General features: G+C 35.3%; 1 pseudogene; it reads right to left on the reverse strand.

The window, feature by feature from the left end:
- Window positions 1-10,523: 10,523 nt before the first annotated feature.
- LOC148295973 (BURP domain protein RD22 pseudogene) lies at window positions 10,524-11,222 on the reverse strand (annotated as a pseudogene).
- Window positions 11,223-15,750: the final 4,528 nt, after the last annotated feature.

Genomic DNA, 15,750 nt, shown 5'->3' on the forward strand with positions numbered 1-15,750 from the left:
GGTTACAGTGGAGACAGACTAACCTTATCTACCCCACATATGACCAACGTAACTGACCCGTTTTTTTTCTTCTGATTTTTTGTGGTGTTGGGTGATTTTCTCATTCTTCTTTCCTTTTATCTTTTAATACTTTTTAGGGAGATTCACTTTTATACTCAATATAAGAGTGCAAATTATAAAAATACCCTATATGAAATAGACTTTAGAAACACACCCAAATCTCATTAACAACATAACAAAAAAAACTTTTAACTTCTTTTAAATTACAAAACTGCCATTGATTTCTTAAAACAAACTCAACCCCAAAACCTCATAAAAAGGCCCAAAACACTCAATAGGACATCGGAGTAATTTAATAATCAAAATTAAATTCAATAGGGTCATAGGATTTATATATATTATTAGTGCTAAGAATGAGATTTTAACTAAAAAATAGGGAGCATGATTGTAGATGCTCTAAAGTCTATTTCATGTAGGTTTATTTATTTATTTTAAAATAAATAATTTTGGCCCCTATATTAGGCATAATAGTGAAGCTCCCTAAAAATACCAGTATCTACATGGAAAATACTAGTATCTAATGAGATTTTTTCTTTTGTGTTTTTCATGAATTATTTTTGCATATATGTCAAACTGTGATTCATATGAAGGAGGAGTATCTCCTTACGAATAATTAGTCAAGTAGTATCCTATTTACATAAGAGTAAGGCTTGGCTGCTTAAAATTAAGGAGGAGCTCCTCCTTAAAATCAATGGGGTTTTGACACTTGTCAAATTCTAGCAACATTGACAAAGTTTCGACAAAAAAGAAATTTAAAAAAAATTGGCATGTGTCAAAACCACATAGGTTGTAAGAAGGAGCTCCTCCTAAATTTTAAGGAGCCAAACTTTTTCCTTTACAAAATTTACTAAAACAACACCCCAAGCATTGGACCTACTAACTGGAAATTCATTTTTGAAAAAAAAAGAAAAGTATTGGGTTCAAATACATGATGTATGAATGTGAATTTGATAATCAAGACGGTCTCACAACTCTACTCCATCAGTTATTTATTTATTTTTCATTTAAGTAACTTGTTTCGCATCTATTTGGCACATCAATTAAATGGTGCTGGCTGAGTGTTTTCGTCTTGTAAGTTTACCAATTTGCCAATTGCAAAGCCCACGTTTTTACTTTGCTTTTAATTTTGACGTCAACAGTGAGGGCTTTCAAGTTATAAAATATTGCTATATGGAACAAATATCCAATATCCAAATGAGCAAAGTTTTAGCCAATTTTCAGAGAAATTAGTAGGTTGTATCGAATTACCATGAAGCATTTGCCAGGTGATAGTATGGACGAATAGTAGAACGACACATGGAAAGCAATTACAACTAGCATTTTATGTGAATGGACATTAAGGTCACCTAGAACCTTACACCAAAGAAAATTCTAAGAAAGGCGTTAACTTTGAAACTTCAATATCTGAAACCTTCTCAGCACTTCCATTTCTGTTGATATCCAAAAATAGATATCAGTGGTGGTTGCCCATCGACTATCCACAATCAAGAATGCAGATGTGATGGCAGTGGTTAAAAATGGGGTTATCGTAGAGATAGGCAAGCATGATACTCTGATGAATATCTCTGATGGATTTTATGCATCCTTAGTAGCTCTTCACATGAGCTCTTCAACTGCATAAGATTCTGGTACACCTCTTCTCACCAAAGGCTAAAGAGAAAACCGCGTGAGTCTTCAACAGGTTATTACTTGTTTTTGTTGCAGTTCAAACATCTTCAGCTGCTTCACTTGTTCTTCAATTCGAAACTTTAAATTTCTCCAGATATGTTCGTAGAAGTAAAATGAAATTGAAATGTTAGAATGTAACCAGAGTTACTTGGCATTGCGTTTTTTATTATTCTTTTGCAACATGAAAGTCCTTCAAGTTCAGAGATCTCTTTTTATTGGCACAAAGACTAGCCCTGAAAATTTCTTAACTGATTTGGCTAATGTAATGCAGAGTAAAATACAATGTAGAAATAAGAAATTTAAAGGATCTGCCACATATCATATAATGTTACAGATACAGAGTGACACATAATATATCTGTTGGAATTTTAAAAGGTTTTAAAAATTTAACCGTTTTATTTAATTAATTATTTTGGCTATTTTATTTGATTTATTGTGGGGGTTATAAATATTTAATATTCATGTTTTATTTCTGGTTGGTGAATGCCTTAATTTTTGGTTGGTGAACTTTTATGATTGGTGAAGGTTACTTGTTTTTGGATGCCTATAAAAGGCCACTCCTCCTTCACATTTGAAACACACACATTACACCATCAGAATATCACATACCACAATCACCACCATAAACTGATTCTCTCCTTTTCTACTTTTATATATATTCTCTACTTTATATTATTATTTTGGCAATGGTTCTGTGACTTGGATACCCATATCCGTCTATGAACGTGCTCATAGCGGATCTTGAGTTTGTGTACAAGGGGTCGTATCTTGGAGTCTTGTAGACCGTCAGTACCTGCACGTAGGGAGGCTACAAAGGCTTTAGGACAGCGTCTTTGACGTGCTTCACCGTACCAAACTCACCTTCTTACTTATTATTTATTTTCCTTTTACTTACCTATTATTTTGTTTTCTTCAATTTCATTATACCTTAAAAGTTTTCCTATTTATTTATATGTTATTTATAATATAATATTTTTTTTGTGTTTGGCTTTACGGAAAAGGAAAACTATATTTTGTATATTTTTTATAACAATCTAAAGCCTTTGTAGATTAAAACTAGTTTTTTTCCGTACTGTTGTGAAGCCTCAATTGAATACTTGATTGATGAGATTACCACTTGCTGCTTGGTTCAAACTGTAGTAAACAAAGTATTATCTTACATGTATTTCGAATAAATCATATTTGTTAGGTTGTGTCTTTATCATAGCATAAGTTTGATTATATATGTGAAACCATATGTCTATTAAACCTTTGTATGTTAAAATCATTTTCTTTCCGTACTGCTATAGGTTGTTTGTAGTTTACAATTGTTGCAATTCAATATCTATATTTATAATATATATGTAAGCTCTGCACAATTTAATTTTACAAAATATTTATTAAGTGTGTTTGGTAAAAGGCGTGCTGGTTTGAAAATATTAGTGTGATGATTTGAATTTATTGTTTGAACAACCAAATATGTTCTCAACCTTTTGCTCAAAGACTTGTTTATCCATAAGTTTCAAAGTTCTATCAAAATGTATTTTTATCAGTTTGTTGGTTAAACATAATTATTGGTTTGTATAATTTTGAGGAAAAATTATTTGTTTTGTTGCATCTTTGTCATGCTATATATATATTGCACAGTTCATTTTGTATACTTGAAACTTTGCACAGTTCATTCTGTTGTTTGGGTTTCGGCCTTTTTTCAAAATTAAAAATTAAAACGCATTTGGCCGATTTATATCATATTATGCTATATACTTTGAATTAATGCATTGAAATTGTGACTCTTATGATTATGCTATTATTCCTCTAAATTTTTATTCAGACATTATTCCTCTGTATAAATTTTAGTTATATATTTAATTTGTGATTTGCAGTTGTAAGTTACTCAAAGAACACTTGTATTTTGAAATTGAGAGTTTGCTTTGATAAAATTTAAGAGCCTATTAATATATTTTCTTTAATTAATAATTTACATTACACTGACCATTCATTTGGATTGACTAATTGATATTTTGTAAAGTTCTGCAACTTATTTTATTAATATGTCTAATTAATGACCTTATTTCAATAGCGTTGGTATATTAATCATATTATTGCTGATTTTGGATATCAATTATCTTTAGTTTTTGGAAAATGGATCAAATTACGTTATGTGTGGTGTCTTTCGAGTATTTTATATAAATGTACATATATATTGCACTAACGATTGTGTTAAAGGTTTATCTTATTTATGGGAATAGAGATTTGCGTTATTTTCAATTTGGAGTTATGATGGAATCGGTATCAGGGGTCCAATATCATGTACCACAAGATAAGTTCTACCAATTAATACTTTATCTTATGCAAGTGTGAGCATTGCTATAAATTTATGTGATTCGAAGAAATTAACTTAGTTTGAATTTTGTGAATAAGACAATACAGAAACTTATCATTTGGCACTTGTTTAGTCTTGTCAAATTTTAAATAAATAAATAAATAACCTGAAATGGAAATCTATTTCATGATCTTATCTACATGGTCCTTTTGTTCTTTACAAATCAGAGTGTGTATTGTGTTTGTTTATTGTTTTACTTAATCTAGAAATGCCAATCCATGAGAATACTTCTTCTTGATTGCATACACTTATACCTTTTCTTTTCTCTATGGAATTTCTTTATATTGGTGTGAATGCCCAATTTTGTCAAACCTTAATTTGGTGAGTTTTCTATGATTACTTGTTTTGAAACCAACTTCAATTTATTGAGAATTAGAATTTTTACATTTATGGAGAAATTAATTTTGACTATTCTATTTTGTGCATATGCATATGTTTTCAAAATTTTCATTACTCCCATATAATGTGCTATATTGAAATCTTAAATGTGGAACAATTTATTTTGGACGTTAGCTTTTGAGATCCATTGTTGTCATTAACTTTAATTAGAAGCTTTGCAACGGCCATTTCATTTATATAATTGTTTTGTACTTTGGTATTGCTTTAAATCATTATTTTAGTGGCTTCATTTCAATTGCTCTTTCAAATATGGGAATTTCTTAATGTGGTGATTATTTTGATTTGTTGAAAGTTGATTACAATTTTTTTTACTGAAGCAATCAAAGGTTTTTTTTCTCCCAACCGTGTAATATTCCAAGGAAATTCTTCATTCAACAAAATCTAATTGTTTCTGGTGAAGGAATTAATGGATTTTAATGGTGCTTCTCCATTACTTTTGTAAACGTATAATTATACAATATTTCAGTGAGTATGAATTAGCATGCCTTCTTTATTTTGTCGAATTGAAAAGGCGTGCATGCATAATTAAATTTTTCCTAAATTCTTTTCTTTCTTAATTGTTATATTAATTCTTTTGTATTCAATTGCGTCAGTTTTGGTATTAATTGTTTGAATATAAAATCTAAGAGCCTTATTTTTGGCAGTTAAGTTGTTGATATTGTTAGGTGATTATTGCCTTTAATGTTCTGAACATTTATGCAATTAATTACATTTAGTTTAAACGTCTTGGATTCAATTTAAAGTTGCCAACGCCTATATGTTTCAATTGTGCAATCCTTCATATTAGTTACTTGAGTTAATCTTGATAAAATATATTAAGTGAACTAATGTTCTTTTGAGTGTGAAGTCTTGATAGCTGCCACTTTGAGTTAATTGCCAGGAAGTGTACTTTGTGAAACCTTCTGGAGAAAACTGACATAAATGATAAATTATATCACTGTAAGCGGCATTTAATTTTGAATTTTGGTGTAAGGTTTTCAACCTGTAAATCCTCTAAAGTATTTTTGCATATCTTATGAATTTAAAATTAAATATAAATTTAGTATAATCTTCATATATTTTGCAAATTCCCTTAAATTTGTGGGGGTTGAGTTTTCCTTAACTATGTAGGTATTTGTTGTAATCTTTGTGGGTATTTCAAATACAAAATTAATATCAATTTTTTTTATATAGATTTTGAGTGGTTTTAATTACCTCTTTAAAACTAAAGTTATGTTGTATACTTATTATAAAAGTTTTGCATTCTTAATTTATTTTATTTTAAAAACAGTGTAGACAATTTGTGGAAGTTGAACTTTTCTAAATGGGAACTTTATTGCTGTAATTTTATTTGTTACTATCATTAAGCAATTTTTGCTTTTATGCTGGAAAATATTAGATTCATTTATGTAGGCTTTCCTTTTCTCTTTCCCAAAATTTTGAGTGTGTTTTCAATCTTTATGCTCTCGTGGGAAAGATTCATTACATTCATTTAGTGACATAATAATTTTATATTTCCTTGGCAAACATGTTGTGTCCGTGTGAAATTTGTTTATATTATAAAATTTTATTATGAGACTAATTTGTCTTCAATTTTGATATGAAAATGTGTGCAACTAATGATTACCTTGGTATAAAATTTTGGTAGAGACTTCTTATTGTCTTATAGGTTCCTATTGAGAATCAAGAAGATACAATTTCAACCTGGATATGCGATCATGATTTCAGCCACTTGGAGTGCACAAAAGGGAGTAAGAGTATCCTGAAATACTCAGTGTTTATAGTTAAATTTATTTAAAGAATTAATTGTTATATTGTTGTTCATAAGTGGTAGCAGGTGTACTCAAAGTTTCATGGACTTGAGAGGTACTCTTGATCATAAGATTTAATGTATGATGTTTTTTGTTATACTTAAATGTATACCAATCCGTATCTAATTTCCGATTATACTGAGGTGAAATCCACTAATCATTTGTGTGCAAGATTGTGTAGGAAATATTTCCAATAACATGCAGGTTTAGAGCGCGCTAAAACGAAGAATAAAGATATGACCTACATTATATATGCCTTGTGAAGGCTAGTCTTGATATGCATGCCTCGTGGAGGAGGCTATTAATGCAAAATGTCGAGGGGGATGTGCTTAAGCCCATAAGGGAGTCACCTAGGGAGGTAACCCAACTTCTGTGATTGGAGATCCCATGAAGGAAGTTCAATGTGGTAGAAACAATCCATATTGCGTGACTCATATAGCACTCATAAAACTATGGAGATATCCTTGAGATATTCTTCTGCTCATCCCTAAGGCAAAAGTGCTATTTTATGTGACGTCAGGAAGGGATTTATCCCTGAATGAGTTTCGAGGCGGGCAAACTCCCGCAGGGTGCAGGTCACATGTACTCTTGGAGAACTCACCCAAGTGAGAGACGTCGTGAGGCCGCGACTATGAGAATTGGGCTATTCTCTAGTAACTCTCATGAGAATCAAGATTAGCGCATGGCCATAAATAGCGCTACCCCGCATCCAAGTCTCAACTAATACTATGTGTGGGATATGTTGAAGTTTGGTCAAAGGTGCCGAGTTCAATACTGTGTACACTCAGGTTCCTCAAATGGAGACTATCATCACTAAGTGAAGGTTCAAGCCCGGAAGGCACCTACACCTATTACATAGTATTATATTGCCATATATATTATATATTTTTCACTGTTTTTTTTGTCACAGTAAAATTTTAAAAACCTTGTGGGGGATTGTTGGAATTTTAAAAGGTTTTAAAAATTTAACCGTTTTATTTAATTAATTATTTTGGCTATTTTATTTGATTTATTGTGGGGGTTATAAATATTTAATATTCATGTTTTATTTCTGGTTGGTGAATGCCTTAATTTTTGGTTGGTGAACTTTTATGATTGGTGAAGGTTACTTGTTTTTGGATGCCTATAAAAGGCCACTCCTCCTTCACATTTGAAACACACACATTACACCATCAGAATATCACATACCACAATCACCACCATAAACTGATTCTCTCCTTTTCTACTTTTATATATATTCTCTACTTTATATTATTATTTTGGCAATGGTTCTGTGACTTGGATACCCATATCCGTCTATGAACGTGCTCATAGCGGATCTTGAGTTTGTATACAAGGGGTCGTATCTTGGAGTCTTGTAGACCGTCAGTACCTGCACGTAGGGAGGCTACAAAGGCTTTAGGACAGCGTCTTTGACGTGCTTCACCGTACCAAACTCACCTTCTCACTTATTATTTATTTTCCTTTTACTTACCTATTATTTTGTTTTCTTCAATTTCATTATACCTTAAAAGTTTTCCTATTTATTTATATGTTATTTATAATATAATATTTTTTTGTGTTTGGCTTTACGGAAAAGGAAAACTATATTTTGTATATTTTTTATAACAATATCCATGTGAACGCCCCATCCATAGACACAGACCAGACAACCTACCTAGGGGTAAGGGACCATGGACTCAAGGGTATTGACGTTTAACCCGCAGCGTCAATCATCCAATAAATTTTACTCATTTACCAAGATTTCTGGAAGACATTTATTATATAAATTTATATTTTAGTAGTCAATTTGATTTTTTTTAATTAAATTAAAGGGTTTTTAATTGTAGAGGTCCCTGAACTTTACCTCAAGTTGCAATTGGGTCCCTGAACTTTTTTTTTTTAGGCAATTAGATCATCCAACTCTCTCATCCGTTCCAATTGAGTCATTCAGTCAATTTGGCAGTTAATTTGAGGGCTAAAACCGTCCATCTCAATTAAAATATTTTAAATTTTAAAAATTGAAAAAAGTGAAAAAAATAATTAAATAAATAAATCCAAATCTCTCTCTCTCTCTCTCTCTCTCTCTCTCTTATCCCACCCTCTCAAAACCCAGATCCCAACCCAACCTGTAACCCATCCCCCATCTCCCAACCCGCATAACCTAGAACCCACCCGCAACCCCACCACCCCAAGATGGATAGTGTTCGAATTTTTTTTCTTTTTCAATTTTTGAATTTGCAGAGAGAGAGAGGATCTGGATGGGTCTTAGGTGAGGTTGGGGTGGATTTCAGGTGGGGACGAGGGTGGTTGTATTAAACTCACACACACAACACAGATGTTAGGATTCGAACCCAAGACCTTGTTTGAGTGAGTAGTTACTCCAAACTACTACATTAGTAGGTCCTTTGCCTCTTTATTTACATTGTAAACTTAAATAAATTGAGTAATATAAAAATAAATTAAAGTAAAAAGACTAGGCATTTACTTAAATGTTTGGGATAGAAATAAGGCAATGGGCAGGCCTACTTGGGCCGAGCTATGGACAATTTCAAGCCCTAAGCTCAAGCCCTACACAACCTTAGAATGGGGTAAGCTGAGCGGGCCTAACCATCGAGCCAGACCAGACTTTCGCCCATCGGGTCTCAGGCTACCCACTTCTGCCCGTAGGCCAAATGATGAACCCTGTTACCCTCCATTTTGATGAAGGAATTGAAAATTACATAGAATTCTAAATGACATCATTTAGATTCCATCATTTCAATTTGTGGCAATTAAAGATTTCAGTGTTTGGATCTATATCTATCGAATTTTTTAAAGGCTTAATTACACCAATGCCCCTTGAAACTTCGGTCAAATCCCACTTTGCCCCCCTCCTAAAAAAAAATCAAAATGGTCCACTTTCATCCATTGACCGAAGTTTGGTGACCCACTTTACTCCATGTCGTCAACTCCATCCAAAAGTCTGTTGACTTTGATGACGTGGCAGGGGTAATTTTGTAATTTTGTATATATGGATATATATTTGGCAGCTCCATTAATATGTATTATTGTTAATTCAATCTAAGCTTGCTATGAGTAGCTGCGGAGAGGTCACTATACTAATTAGTTAAACATCACATGTTGTAACTATGACAATTAACTTCCCATTAGGCAGAGGGGCCACTACTAATTAGTTAAACATCGCATCTTGGTTCTTATGACAACTAATTAGAGGCAGAAATGGGTCATTTCCCTCTCATAAGCGATGTGCCCTACATGCCCAATTCATATTTTCCTATCTCAAAGGCCCTCATCACAATTCACAACTTTCAGAAGAAGTTGATTTTTCAAGCACATGTCATTTGTTTTAGGTTTATTTATTGATATGCCCCATGTGCTTTCATTGTGGTTGGTACAGTTATTGAGCAGTTATGCTCTTATGGTATAATCGGAGGCGGGGGCTTCCAGGTCTTCTGAACAGTAATTTCAATATTGAATTATTACGAACTTGTTTGGACTGTTTGAACTGAAGCAATTTGCAATAACAGTTACAAAATCTTGAATTTCTTAATTCATATTGTAATTAATTTTGAGTTTGATGCTCACGTTCCAATATCACAGAACAGTCACGCACTTTGCATGACAATTTAAATGATCTTAAACTTCCAAGTCACAAGAGGAAAAGATTTTAAAAAAAGGCATAAGCTAGTGGCTTCCCTTTCGTTATTAAGGGTTGTGCCCTACATGGCCAATTCATGTTGTCTTTTCTCAAAGGCCCTCATCACAATTCACTACATTAAGAAGTTGATTGTTGAAGCATATGTCACTTGTTTCTGATAATTAACCAAATAGATGATGGTTGGAACACTTATTGAGCATTTATGCTCTTAGGATATGATCAGGGGCTGGGGAGGTCTTCTAACCAGTCATTTCCATATTGACTTTTTATGACGCTCTGTGCCGCTGTTGATTCAAAGCTCAATCATTTCATGCAAAACCTAGTAAATGATTGGGAAGCTTCAACATAAAAACAGGAGCTTATCTGTTTATTAAGAATGTAATATTTGACGAGCTATGTCTACATTTTTCTTTTTGGTAATTGTATGTTTCGGGCTACATTAATGCCTGATAGTTTGAGGACATATGATTCATATACGTTTTTCCGTAAATGAAGGCTCCTCTAGCTCACTTCTATGCCATATCCTTCCCGAGGCTGTTTCGTGCCATAAGCAGAGATATCCCTTTCCTGTGTTTTACTGCCATTCAACAAAACAAACGGCAAGTTATGTGATGTCTATGAAAGGTGCTGATGGGGAGAAGGTTAAAGCAGTAGCAATGTGCCATATAGACACATCGTAATGGAACCCAAGGCATTCGGCCTTCCAAGTGCTGAAAGTCAAGCCAGGAACCGTTCCCATATGCCATATCCTTCCCGATATGTCTATATGGCACATTGCTACTGCTTTAACGTTCTCCCCATCAGCACCTTTCATAGACATCACATAACTTGCCGTTTGTTTTGTTGAATGGCAGTAAAACACAGGAAAGGGATATCTCTGCCTATGGCACGAAACAGCTTCGTCGCCTCCCAGCTTCTTCACTCCAGGCAACACTGTATACTTTCGCAAGGACTTAATGACTCCCTTTTCAAGTAGCTCCGTCGAGACTGCTTGAACATTTCTTGTTCCAAGCTTGGAAGTGCTGAAATCAATCATTGATTCTAAAGAGGTGGTGCAATATTTTTCCTCTCCCTTGTTACCCGGTCTTTCACACAATTCAATTGTTTCCTTAGGAGCGTTTGCTTCAAAAGATCCCTGCTCCACTACAGAAAAGAGCTTGAAAATTTCTGTGAGTCTGTTCGAGGAGAAGGGAATTGATTTCGCAAGGTTGCGTGGCAGGAATGTGGCGTTGCCTTCAATTATATTGAAGTTCAGGCTTATGATTGTGCCAGGATGCATGTCCTTCTCCAAGAAGAAAATAGATGCGGCCTTAAGAGAATTAGGGCTCGTTTGGTACGAAGGACTGTCTTGGCATGGACTATGATCAGGGACTGTCTTGGATTGGCTTGGCCTGACCTAAACTGGATAACAATTGTCCTCCGTTTGGTGTATGTTTGGACTAGGACTAGATTTTTTTTTTTTTAAAATTAAATTTTTTTAAAACATATTGAAATGAATTTAATATTATTTTTTTGACTTTTCTTCTCTCTCTGCATCTCATTCTTTTCTTCTTCCTCCTGCGACTTGATTCTTCTTCCCCATCGTCTCTCTCCTTCTCCTCTTCTTCCCTTCTTCTTCTCCATCCTCTCTCCTTTGCCTCTTCTTCTCAGTATATGTTTCTCTTTGCTTTTTTTTTTTCCCGAAAATTTTTCTTCGTTCTTTTTTTTTTTCCCGAAAATTTTCTCTTTGCTTCTTCTCAATATACTCTGTCTTCTACTTCTACCTCTGCTTGCACAGTCATCATCATCTCACATTCACCATCGTTGCACAATCGCCGTGTCTACAACCTATAGTTCAAGCTGCGAAGTCGTTATCTCCAATCGGTGCTCACCGAAACTGACTGGAATTGACTGCGATGTTGTATTGGGGTCACTGCGTATGGCTGTGACGGTGGGGGTTTGGATCAGTTACAGGTGCTTGGGTGGTCGATGGTTGTGGAAGGTGCTTGGGTGGTCGATGGTTGAGGCAAGGGCTTGGCTATTGCAAGCGCTTGGGTTGGGACTAGCTTGTCCCCCCTCTCCACGCGGGTCTCACTAAGAACACCTAAGGAGGTGTTTTTGGTGGGGCCAGTATTAACAGTCCCACTTAAAACTAGAACTAAGTGAAAACAAACATGGCATAAAAATTTGTCTAGTCCAGTCCAAGCTTAGAAGGTGTACCAAACGAGGCCTTATTCTCATCAGTGCCACGATTATACAGTAAAACGATAGAAGAGATAAGATTTTAAATACAAACCAGCTGGTTGGAGAATTAGGTCACTGATGGCTTTTGGCAATTTTGTGTATGGAAGCACAGAGTTCCAGTAAAGTTGAGGTGCTGGTAGAGGAGAATGCTTTGCAAGTGCCAACACTGCCATCTGCAACATTTTGAACTCTCATCAGTAAGTATGAGATCACAAAATGTAATTAATCAGTGGATAAAACTAAAATCCTTAAAATAATAACGATTTCTAGAAACATTTTCATAAAATGTTTTCGGAAAACGAAAACAAGAAAACGAATTTGTGTTTTCAAGATGAGCGAGTAATGAGATATTCCTTTATACAGTACCATGAGATATTGGAAAAACTAAATAATAACGCAGAGCTTACAGTGAGAACAACGACGATAAATGAGCTATAGAAAGCCATTGCAGCAGATATCAAGCAAGAAATAGTTAGTTGTAGCTCTTATGTAAGAAGATCAATTGGCTTCAACATTTTATAGAGGGAAGTCGGACTTACAGACAACATAGGATAGCTGATGTGTTCCACATGTTGGTTCAGTGACAAGTCAGACTCAACCATTAGGTTTTGACATGAGGGGTGCATTTTTGCTCACCACTTTAACCATAGGTGTACCCTCACCACCATCCTCAATGCTTGACATGTGTCCATAGACATAATCATAGTTAACTTTTGCTTTGTGTTTATGGAATCATGATTACACTTATGGACACGTGTCAAGCATTGAGGATAGTGGTGAGGGTACACCTATGGTTAAAGTGGTGAGCAAAAATGCTCCCTGATTGTTTTTGGCGTTGTACAATAACTAAAAGATCACATGTTGTGACTATGACAAGTAACTTCCATTAGGTAGGCATGGGCCACTACAAATTAGTTCAATATCGCATCTTGATTCTTATGACAACTTTAATTTGTTTTGAAAAAAATAAAGTATGAGAAGAGAGAAAACTCACACACAAGTTTCTCACAGGGGCTTGAACTAATAAAACAATAACTTGAGAGATATTTAATACAAAAGAAATGGTGTTTGAGAATTTAATGCCATCAATACCCCTATATAGGGGTATATATATATATATTAAAAAAATAAAAAGAAAGTTGAAATTCACGTGAATTTCTTTCTAGTTTTGCAAGCATGAAGTGATGTGTCACATTGGGCATCAAATACGTGACACATTGTCATCACTCACCACCTTTCTATTATTTTTTGAATCATCAAAAGCCTTTTCCTTTGGCCCTGTTATCACTTTAGGCATTATGCATCTTGCAAAGCAACAAGAAAATCGAGGCTTCTCCACCACAAGAACCCTAATAAGTTACGGAAGGAAAGTGGATGTTTCTACTGCCTTGCAAGAAAAGAATATTGAAATGACTGCTCAACCATCATCTGTGTGGTCAACTATATCAGAATATAACAAATGACATGTCCTTGAAAAATCAACTTCTTCTGAAAGTAGCGAATTGTGATGAGGGGCCTTGGAGAAAGACAACCTGAATTCGGCATGTAGGGCACATCCCTTAATTATGAAAGGGAAATTACCCCTATCTGCCCACCATTAGCTTATGTCTTTTTTTTGTCTTTAAATGAAACAGGGGAATATTAGTTTCATCAAAGAACAAATATCAAGAGATTGAGTCAGTGGGTCTGCATGAGATTGAAGGAGTGGCTCTATTTGTAGAAAAGGATATTTGGGGCCTGAGTACTGTCGGGAGGAGGTGGGTCTGTGGTGATGGTGGTGTCAAGAAGCGAGGCGGTGGTGGGGCTTGTGTCGAAGGGAAGAGGAGAGGAAGAAAAAGGTTCGATGGGGGGAGCAGAAGGAGATGAGGTGGGGAAGTAGGGGCCGGTGATGGGCAATAAAGGGAGAGGGGGTCCGGTGTTATGTGTAGGTGTGGATGTGGCATGAGTGGCGAAAGGGAAGGTGTCTTCAAGGAAGAGAACATCGCAGCTAGTGAAGGTTTTATGGGTTTCAAGGTCGTAGAGTGTGTAAGCTTTCTGTCCAATGGGGTAGCCAATAAAGATTGATTTTTGAGCTTGAGGAGCAAATTTGGAGTTTGGGTGAACAGAGGTGGTATAGTCAAGGCAACCAAAAACTTTCATATGGTGGTAAGATGGGGCTTTGTTGTAGAGAATGTCAAAAGGGGTTTTTTTTGTGAAGAAGAGGACTGGGGAGGCGATTGATGATGTAAGCAGCAGTAAGAACACATTTCCCCCAAAATTTGATGGGTAAATTAGATTGAAAACGAAGAGCTCGTGCAGTTTCAAGGAGGTGGCGATGTTTTCGTTCGACAGCGCTATTTTGTTGGGGTGTGTAAACGCACGAGTGTTGATAAATGATCCCATGGTCGGAAAAGAAATTGCGCATGGAAAAAAATTCTCCCCCATTATCGACATGGATTTGTTGAACTTTGAGATGGAATTGTGTTTCAACATAGGCAAAGAATTTTTTTTAGGAGGGGTTGTGTTTCATGTTTATGCTTTATAAGAAAAACCCAAGTAAAACGAGAAAAATCATCAACAATTGATAAAAAAAAAAAAAAATAAGCCCCAGTAAGAGAGGGATGTTTATTAGGACCCCAAATGTCACAATGTAAAAGAGCAAAAGGTCTAGAGGTTGAAATAGAACTGAGTCCGAAAGGTTGGCGAGTTTGTTTCGCCAAAGGACAAATATCACAAACATGACGCGAATCAAAAGAACAATTTAAAGAAGTACTAGCTAAGAATTGCAGATGGGCTGGAGAAACATGCCCTAGACAACGATGCCAAAGGTCAACGGAGGTGGTAAGAAGGTGACAGGCAGGTGTACGGTCATTTGTGGTGGTGGAGCCTATTCGGTTCATTTTTACACATGATTTTTCATGTTATTCACCCACTATTTTGAGTTAGTTCTTGACATTTTATAGCTTTTTACTTCCTTTTTGTGTTTTCTTAGATTTTACCTTGGTTGGAATGAAAATGAGCTAAAAGTGCACTATTTGTTCTAATTTCTGTTTTTGTTCATTTTCGTAGGTCAACTTCTTGGCCTGGGATCAACATGCTCCGGTGCTCGGATGAGGTCATGATCTTCACGAGACTTGTTCCAATGGATGTTAACTACAACATATCTAAATTTGAGCTCCATTGGACAAGTATTGCCCATCCAACCAATCCAGCATGTTACCACAGCTCTGAAAATCCGAACTTGGCCAGCTTTTACCTCCTTTGTGTTATTTTGATTTTCTTGTTACCATAACTCTTGGTAACAAGAAGTTACCTTAGCTTTGAGATAATTTCTGAAGCAATTGGCATCTTTGTGAGGACAAAGCTTCATGATGGCAAGGGGACAATGGGCTAAGGCTTTATCAAAGGTGGTAGTTTTATATTAAAAGGTAAAAGCTGGAAAGGAGGAGAGAGGGAGGAGAAGTCAAAGGGCAATCTGATTTGGGGGAGCTTTGCAACGGGAGAGAGAGGCTATTCCATCAGTCTACACATTGAGAGCAGATTTTGGGAGAGTTGGAGCTAAGAGAAAGCCAAGGTGTAGCCAAGAAAAGGGGAGAAGAAGACTTCCACCATTGATGATCTTGAAGCTT

The sequence above is a fragment of the Prunus avium genome, chromosome 3, assembly GCF_965620075.1.
Source record: "Prunus avium chromosome 3, drPruAviu1.hap1.1, whole genome shotgun sequence".
NCBI classification, from domain to species: domain Eukaryota; kingdom Viridiplantae; phylum Streptophyta; class Magnoliopsida; order Rosales; family Rosaceae; genus Prunus; species Prunus avium.